The 9,679-nt window shown below is 36.0% G+C and overlaps 2 non-coding genes across 2 annotated transcripts; both read right to left on the bottom strand.

Moving 5' to 3' along the window:
- Positions 1-64: 64 nt before the first annotated feature.
- Positions 65-140, bottom strand: LOC113319833. The gene has a single exon (XR_003345815.1). It is a non-coding gene; the product is annotated as a small nucleolar RNA Z155 (small nucleolar RNA).
- A 66-nt stretch (positions 141-206) lies between these two features.
- Positions 207-295, bottom strand: LOC113319823. The gene has a single exon (XR_003345805.1). It is a non-coding gene; the product is annotated as a small nucleolar RNA R41 (small nucleolar RNA).
- Between the last annotated feature and the right edge of the window lie 9,384 nt (positions 296-9,679).

Raw genomic sequence — 9,679 nt, 5'->3', positions numbered from 1 at the left:
ATTAGCAGATGCCAAAACCCACAAGAAAAACAACCCTAGACACATTAGATAAAGAAAATTAAGCCGTTGATCAGATAATTGTAATCTGATTTGTTGAATCGACATATTAAGATTCCGATTAAATTCTCGTCACCTCAACGGCACAACAAAAAGAAATTCAGTTATTGGATCTAGAAAAAAAATCAAGATAAAACGAAATAAGTAGGAGAGAGCTCAGAAGGATCCATTGGATTACAAATCAAAGGAAAAACATTCCTCATAAAATAGGTAGTTTATAAATCATCACAGCCATCTCCTTGAAATCCCTAATCATGAATATAGTGTGCAACGTAAAACAAACATCGTTTGAATTCTTCAGATTTGATTGTAAAACGAACGAAAAAATTATAGACTGAGCCTATGGACGAACTTGAAGAAAAGCAGAGATTGATGAGTTTGGTGAAGTCTCTGAACATGTTATGGTTTTATATATACACAAAACAACAAGGGGTTTAAGGATTTAGGTTTAGGGTTTACTTTTTGGAGGCGCTGTGCCGCTTTGAGCCTTTGCTCTATTGTTTGAGAAGGCCATGTAACTGCCGACTATCTTTAACAGCTGTCGATAATCCAATGGTTCATATGCTCTTAATTTAATGGTCCGGGTTTTGAGCATGAACTTGGGCCGCTGGTCATGGACGCCTGTCTGAGCGCCGGGGCTACTCGGTTAAGGTTAAGAGCAACTTTAGTCATGAGTTACTATATTCTCAAATTCTCAAGCCATATATGGCTTTTTCCGTTTAGCAATTTGGTATGTGATGTAGTAGGAGGCAAATCAACGTAGTTAATATCAATGTTTCGGCAGAAACATAATCAAAGAATCTGTCCAACTCAAAATAATCAAAGAATCTGTCCAACTCAAACGCATTTTACAATAGCGTGTGGTATGAAACCAATTTATGATTGCGTCTGTTATATCACGGGTTTAAAATACCGTTTGTCCGGTAAACGTTTTCTATAATTACATTTAATCAAACGGCATCAAAATCTGCGTCTTAGTCCAGGTGTTTTTTATAAACACGTTCAGTAGGGGACGTGGTTTACAACAACGTTTCTTTCAGGTGGTTTTTATAATACCGTTTAATAAAACGCGGTTTATAACTACGTCTCATCTAGGTGTGTTCTAAAGATGCGTTCAATGTAAACGTGGTTTATGAATCCGTTTATTTTTTTAGGCGATTTTAAACCCGCATAACTTCTATTTCGGGCTTTTTACTCCAATACTTTTCTTCTTAAACCCGCGGAACTTTTATTTCTTCTTTCTTCTTCCTCCCTTTATCTTTTCTTCTATATTTCTCGGTTCACATCTAAATTTTATCCAAAACTTTATACTCCAATACTAATATGGTGTAAAGGAATCAATCTATTCCAACACAGGTTGCTTAAAGCTTATGAAAAAGGTATCTTTTCAACTATTTTTATGTTTAAATAGGTTTAAGAATTAGTTTTTTTTTTTATTGTTGCATGTTTGAATTAGTTGCTCTTAATAGGTTATAATGATTGATTGAAACTTATATGGTTTCTAATTTGTTTTGATTTGAATTATAATTTGATTGATTATTCTAATTTGTTCTGATTGATTGTTCTAATTTTGATTGATTATTCTGATTTGGGTTATATTTGGATTAATTGTGTTTTAATTTTTTATAGGAATGAGAAAATGTCGTTGCATTCTAATTTTACTTCGTTCGAAAATCCGACCGTTTATTCAATCAAATCGGCCAAATACGAACGTTTTTAAAAATCGAAATCCGACCGTTTTAAAATTTACGAAACCGGACGCTCTTTAAGTTTACGTCTACACTAAACGTTGTTTAAGGCAACGTCTACCAAAAACGTGATTTTAAATAACGTTTATGGGCTGAACGCAGTTAAATTACATGGAATGGAAGAAGGTATTAACAAACCAGGCGGATATAACGTCCAACTGTGGGAAGCAGTTATAAAAAGCGTTCAAGGGAGACGCTTTTAACACCCACGTTCAACGAAATGTAAATTTAAATCACGTCGCAGTGAGAAGCAAATATGACTTGAGTTCGGTATTGGACGTAATTAAAATCAACGCTTCCATAAATGCTTTCTTAAAGGACGTTCAAACCAGGCGGATTCTTAAATGACGTTATGTTAATCGAACGTAAACTAAAACAACGTTTATTGTTCCACGCAATTTAAAATTATGTTTTTTGTCGCACGCGCTTTATAACTGCGTGAAGCTATATATGAGAATTGCCAAAAAAAGTTCTCATATATAGACACTCCGTTTGAGAATATAGAAATATGGCACTTATAACAGCCAAGAGTGCGCCTGCTTTTGTTTCCATATATGGCTTATAGAAAAAACACTAAAGTTGCCATAAGGTCCTTCCAGAGGTTTTTTTTTTTTTTTTGAAGCAGTTAAATGAGGATTGAGTAAATAATGAATGCAAAGGAGGAAAATCTCAATAAAGTACAACATACGGAAAGAGTATTATGTATACCTTTTTGTCGCATTATTCTATTATATTTTTCTCCGCTTTCATTTCCAACACATAAGCTTTCCTAAATCTTGAAATCTCTTCGTCTGCATCATGTATATCCACCACGATCTGTTCAACCTGATGAAGAAAACAAGTCAAGGGTAAAAGCAAGCCATCGGTTTACCACGAAATATCCCTCTCATTTCAATTTATAAGGAAAAGCACATGATTACATTTTGGGATAGAATAATTTCCTTTCTTCCAACACCTTTATATATAATGTTAATTTCGTTATTTTGTGAGTTTGTTTTTCTGTAAGGCTTTGAAGCTGCTCGGTTTCTGACTTGGTAAAGAACATACAAAAGAGTTAGCGTGCCTGCATATGGGAATCAAAAGAAATCAGTTTGAATAAAAAAGTTCAATCATTAAAACTCTACAAATATGAAAAATCATTGTTTAGCATGCAACAACAACATTAATGATGTGATTCTTGCGAGACGCAACAGTGAGGAAGCTCTGAATTACATTAATCAAATTTGTTTGAGATGTAGGCAGTTCAAACTTGTATAATCTGTTTGAGATGCACAGTCCGTAACACTGAAATTTAGTACAAAAATCATAGTAAATTTAACAATGATTTCATACTCTAAATGGCACCACCTTTGGAATATCTCAGAACTAAGCTAATAAGTTGTATTGTCTCTATTGATTCCATAACCTAAATAACATAATCTAATTGTTTGTGATCTCAAAATAGAATTGTTTGAGTATAGCTATCTTTGTTAGAGCATTGCTCGGTCGAACTCACTAGTGTTGTTATCTCAAGCTTGTTGTCAAATTTAGTCGATCAAAACTATATCTTGATTTCTAGTCTACATTTAGTCAAGTCTTGGATTATGATATAAGTGTGTAGTTCGGTACCAGACATCAATGTGTTCTACTGTTTGAAGGCGAAGATCACCCGAATCTTTTGGAGAAATTCATCAACAAAAGGTAAGTGAAGACTGAACCACCTATTACTAAAGTTTTCACCTTTCTATCCATGAGATTATGTCGCATGACTAAAGTAGACTTCACATGCACAACAAAAAATTCGAGTCAAGTTTATCTTGTTAATTATTCTTGAAATATGTTGACTAAGCTTAAGAACATTTGTTCATACTTGATGAATTTGGTTAAGAATAATTTATTGTTTATGACCTAAATTATGATTCAAGATTATCATTTGAAAATAACCTGGAACAATGATATGTGTCATTGATGTTATTCGGGAATGTTTCAAATTGATTATTAGAGAGATTTAAAACTATTGTAAATCTGGATACAGGACAGTACACGTACCAGGCTACATACTGGCGCAAATTGTTATAGGTCCAGAGCCGCAGTCCATATACCCAGTACACGTACCGGCATAGCTATAATTCAACAATGAATTTTGGTACACATACCGAGTATACAAAACCAAAAACTTTTGTGACTCGTGAATTCAGGTTGGTACACATACCTTGTATGCATACTGAAAAAAATTTGTGAACTCTTCAACTCGTTTTTTCTTAAAAAGGTACACAAATCCGGTACACGTACCATGAAAAAATAACTCACGAACTGGATATAAGTACACATACCAAGTACACGTACTTACTCTGTCGAATATTTTCAGATGCATCAGAATTATTTCTATGAGATAATCGGTATTCGAACAACTCTCTAAAAAACACATCTAGACATATTTGATCACATTATAACCTACGGTTGTGACTCAAGATTATGGTTTTAAAGTGTTATATGAAAATGGTTAAGCTTATAGTTCGTCTGGCTAGTTTCGGCTAACCTTTCATGAAAAAGTCATTGTACACGGTTCGGTTATGGTTCATCCTAACCAGAGTGTATATTTTGTTGTGTTGATCTCAAATCTAAGATCCATCTAACAATGGATATTGATTGCTTGATTCCAAAGCTATCTTAGCTTAAATCTAAAGCAACCTTTGATTTTGAAAGTCTATTTAAGGAGAACCTCAAGCAACTGGGATCTTTGAATTCCTTACATTTTTCTTGTGTGTCCTAGTTTTAAACTAGAGTTGTCCTATCCTTTAAACATTTTTAGGTTTATCGACTAAAAAGACTTTGCTTAGGGATTCGTGAAGCCATGTTCGAATATCTTTATCTTGATAGTTCGTGTATCCTGGTCTTGTTACTGATTATAGAGTCTCCTTCGATCAGGCAAGATAGATAAAATCGCAAAGTTTCTTCATCTCATACTTTGTGATCCCACAAGTATATTCCTCTATAAAGATTCTTTGTTGAAATCAAAGTAGGTTTTACTTGTGAGGTGAGTATTGATGTAGGCTGATCTTCGGGAGTCGTAAGTACCAGATTTTGAGGTTTACTAGACTTTGTCTATCTTATCTCACCTTGATATTTTGATCAAAACGGGAACCACATATAGGCTTATCTTTGGGAGGAAAATTGGTTTAAAGTCTTCAATTGAGTTGAAGCAACCCTTTGGCTGTAAATGACGTCATCTTAGGGAATCAACAGTGAAAAAGTGGGGGTCTAACAACCTCACCCAATAATTCACTTAGCAATCTGTATGGACTAACTCCAATATACTTTTAACAGAATCAACTAGGCAGTTAGGCTCAATCTTAATAAAAAGTATATCAAGGAGTTATATCTCAATTTATCGATTCAATACTTACTCAAGAAAATATAAACATGCGAGTCTAATTGAACAGAAGAGAAATTAACTTGAACGGTACCAAAGACCAATGTTCAAGTATCAATCAACTTCAATCAACAACCAAAGGTTGGATTTTCCAATTGATCGATTCAACGCACAACCTGTGATATTTCAATTATATAAAAAAATATAATGCGGAAAAGAAATAACACAGACACCAGAAGTTTTGTTAATGAGGAAACAGCAAATGTAGAAAAACACCGGGACCTAGTCCAAATTGAACACACACACTATATTAAGCCGCTACAAACACTAGCCTACTACAAACTAACTTCGATCTGGAGTATAGTTGAACCCCGATCAATCTCACACTGATCCAAGGTACAGTTGCTCTCCTTACGTCTCTGATCCCAGCAGGATACTACGCACTTGATTCCCTTAGCTGATCTCACCCACAACTAAGAGTTGCTACGACCCAAAGTCGAAGACTTTAATAAACAAATCTGTATCACACAAAAAAGTCTACAAGAAATACCTACGAGTTTTGTTACGTCTTTTGATAAATAAAGGTGAACAGGAACCAATCGATAACACAAACTAATATTCCCGAAGAACAACCTAGAATTATCAATCACCTCACAATAATCTTAATCGACTAGCGAAACACGATATTGCGGTATCACAAACGATGAGACGAAGATGTTTGTGACTAATTTTCTATCTTGCCTATCAGAGAAATTAATCTCGAGCCAATTTTACAATTGTACTCAATACGATAGAAACATCAAGATCAGATCACACAACTACAGAGAAAATAGTTGGGTCTGGCTTCACAATCCCAATGAAGTCTTCAAGTCGTTAACCTACAGGGTCTCGATAGAAACCTAAAGTTAAAGGATATTCGACTCTAGCTTATAAAACTAGTATCACACAAGAGGTGTGCGGATTAGGTTTCCCAGTTGCTAGAGTTATCCTTTATATAGTCTTCAAATCAGGGTTTGCAATCAATGCAACCTTGGTAACAAAGCATTCAATATTCACCGTTAGATGAAAACCTAATTAGATTCAAGCTAATATCTTTCAACTGTTAGATCGAATCTTAGCTTGTTATACACAAATGAAATGCACGTTCATTTAGGTTTGTGTAACCGTACCTAAAAGTGTACACCTAGTTGTTTCAACAGTAGATAACCAAATGGTTAGCCATATGAGCACTTTCATATCAACCATATTCATCTTCACCATAACTAGTTCAAATGACTCAAAAGAACTAGTTAGAGAGTTTGCTTAGATCTTATAGAAGTATACAAGACACAATCGAAGCAAAATTGGTTTTGATTCACTCGAATCGATTCATGAACATTATAGCCACGGTTTGCAAATTGGATTCCTTATTATATAAATGTTTTAGTTCATGAACAAACCAATTTTAGAAAGTAACACACTTAAGTATGCGTACGGGTCTGCGTACTTAAGTAACCGGATTTGAGTTTTTTTTGGTTCTCAAACTCAGCAGATATTCACGGACGTGAACTTTACGCTAGTATGCGTACGGGTACGCATACTTTGGTAACTGGATTGAGTTGGTTTTGAATTCCAAACTCAGCAGAAATTCACGTTCGTGAACTTCCACCAGATACGCATACTTACCCAGTCTCCATCAACCATTTAGTACATACACAAGTATGCATACATTTGGTTCCCGGTTTTGGACTTATACACTAATGTGCGAACACACTATATGCTTTATCCAAAGATGGTTACATATTCTAAACTCTCATTTCAATCATTGAAACATTCTTAGAGGATGTTATATAGCGGTTATTCACATACTATTTTTCATCAAAGCGATTTTCAAAAGATTGAAACAATCAACATGACTTTCGTCACTTGTAAAGATGAATTTGGCCAAAGCGAAAGCTTACCAACACATATTTCGAGAAATAGATAAACGAGATAAACTCGGATCGAAATAGCAATTGTGTATAATTGAAGTCTATATAGCTGATGAGTGCTAAAAAGTGCATATTTCTATATATTTTTCTTGGCATTTAACTCATCTTTTGTGCATTAATTCTCCATTTTATCCCATATTCTGTATTTTCATTGTTTTCAAGAATAAATACTTTTCTTAATTAATTTTGCATTTTTAGGTACTAAATAAAGCCTAGTTAACTCACGGAGTGAAAAGAGCAAAGAAACGACAAAGACTCCCGCAGAAAGGCAGCGAAGAATGATGTTTGCAAGAGCCGGACCAACTAGAAGTGGGCTTGGAAGGAAGAATTTGTTCTTAAAGAAGAAGCGGGCTCAGAATTGTCTAAGAACAAACTCTAACCTAAGTCCAACACCAAGCCCAAAGCCTGCCTAAGCTCGTAGCCGTCAGATTGGATCCACAGATGCATCCAACGGTCTCTTCATCACAGTGCATCAAATTCTGAAGCTCCTGTCAAACATCATAGCACCTAACTCCATCTTGAGCCGTCAGTTTTGATGTATTATGCATCCAACGGTCGCTCAAGATCTGCATCCATCTCGCCGTTAGATCCAACTCATCTCATATCATCCAGCGATCTCTCTTTGCGAATCATTCAAAACTTGATGAAACACTCAACACCCTATCATCTCGGTTTATAACCCAAAACCAAACAAACCCTTCTCTCCATCGTGTTTTTTTCTTCTTCCCCCTTCTTCTCTTCTGCAACTCCATGTCCAGCGCCACCAACTCCACTGCGCCGCTCAACCACCACCTCAACCACCACCATCTCCTCTCAAATCAACCAAACACCATAACCCATCTCCACTACCATCATTACAACCTATCTAGCCACCTAATTTCCCATTTTTATACACGTTTTTCTCAAAACCCTAACGTGTGAAAAATTGGTAAATTAGGTAAGTTAGGAGAGCAATTGGAGGCGTGGGAAGCATCAGGAGAAGAATTGGAAGCATGGGTGAGAGTTATCATTCGTTTTCAGAGATTAGGTAAACCTAATTTCACTTTATTCGAAACCCTAGTTTTATGAATTGGGGATTTTTGGGGGTCGAGCTAGACACAAATTGGAGGTATGGGAAGCAAGAGAAGATGACAAGGAAGATTGGGTCGAAGCTATTGAGTGCTATCAGTGATTAGGTAAAACCTAATTTCATTTTTTTATGCAAACCCTAATTTCATTGAATTGGGAATTTTTGGGGTTTTTTATTGTTGTATAAATAGGGATGATGGGTGTGTGTTAGAAGGATGCCTGGATTAGCCAGAGCATCAGTAGAATAGTTTAGTTTTGTTATTTCCATGAAATGTTAGCTTTGAGGGTTATCAATCTTTTCAATTCCATGATTCTCAATTCAAATGCATTATTAATTTTAGCTGTTCAGAACTCCAACATGTATTGAATTTGATTGTGTGATTGTTACAATTTACATCAAGCTCATGTTCATGTTTATGTTATGTTTTGTTCTTATGATTTGTTCTTAGGATAGTCTCATTTGCCCTAGCCCTGCTGTGTAATAATTTGACAAAAGCCTTAGAATGTTAAACAATTTTAGGAACACTTGAACTTAGTTTAAGCTGCAACTTCATGCTGAATTCACATACCTTTGACTAGTTGTACCTTAAAAAGACATCTAGTACTTTGGAAAGAACTATAGTTGTGCTTAACATTTCAATAAGAAAATGCATAGCATGAACTAGGGTGAAATCAAACCCCTTATTTCACTGATCTTCTTAATCCACAACTTCTTTCAACTTCATTTAGTTTGCTGTTTCATGTCCTGTTAGTGTCTTGTTTAATTCTGTTAGTTCAATTCACTGTTAGTTTTCATATCCTTGTTTAGTTAGTTCACAGCTTAGAAAACAGTTTAGGAAACTTCAACTTACACACCCTAGTCCCTGTGGATTCGACCCGTATTTGCACAAGCTACAACCGACACCGTGCACTTGCGGTTATAACATGTAGGCTTCCTCTTACTCTTATTTCTTACATCCTTAAAAGCCTACCAAGTTTTTGGCGCCGCTGCCGGGGACTGGTGCTGTGTTGAAGTTGTTTTCTTGCTTACATTTCTGCATCATAACTTGCATATTCATCTTTGCATTGCATTCCTGCATGAGCATTTAGTGTAGCATCTAGTGTAATTTTCTTGTTCTTTGTAGCTTGCTCTTAACTGATAACTCTGTTGAGTAACAGGTGCCTTCTCTTACTGACCTGTTGCTTGCCAAGGACCTGTTGCTGCTTTACCTGTGCTTAACCCTTGGTGTTGCTACCAACCAGAGCTGTTATGGCTCCTGCTGTTGCTAGCTGCCTGGTGCTGTTGCTGTTGCTGCTGTACTCCTGTTGCTGTTCCCTGTTCCTGTTGCTGCTGCCAGCCTCTGCTGCTGCCAAGACTGCTGCTGTGCTGCTGCATGTTGCTGCTGCTGAGTGTTGTGTAGCCCTGCTGTTGCTGGTGCTACTGTGCTGCTGAGGAGAAAATCACAAGCCCAACTGAGCCTGCTGAAGTTGCTGCCAAGCTTAAC

The sequence above is a fragment of the Papaver somniferum genome, chromosome 10 (genome assembly GCF_003573695.1).
Source record: "Papaver somniferum cultivar HN1 chromosome 10, ASM357369v1, whole genome shotgun sequence".
NCBI classification, from domain to species: Eukaryota; Viridiplantae; Streptophyta; class Magnoliopsida; order Ranunculales; family Papaveraceae; genus Papaver; species Papaver somniferum.
The sequence above is the reverse complement of the archived record's forward strand: the minus strand, read 5'-3'. Positions and strand labels throughout refer to the sequence as shown.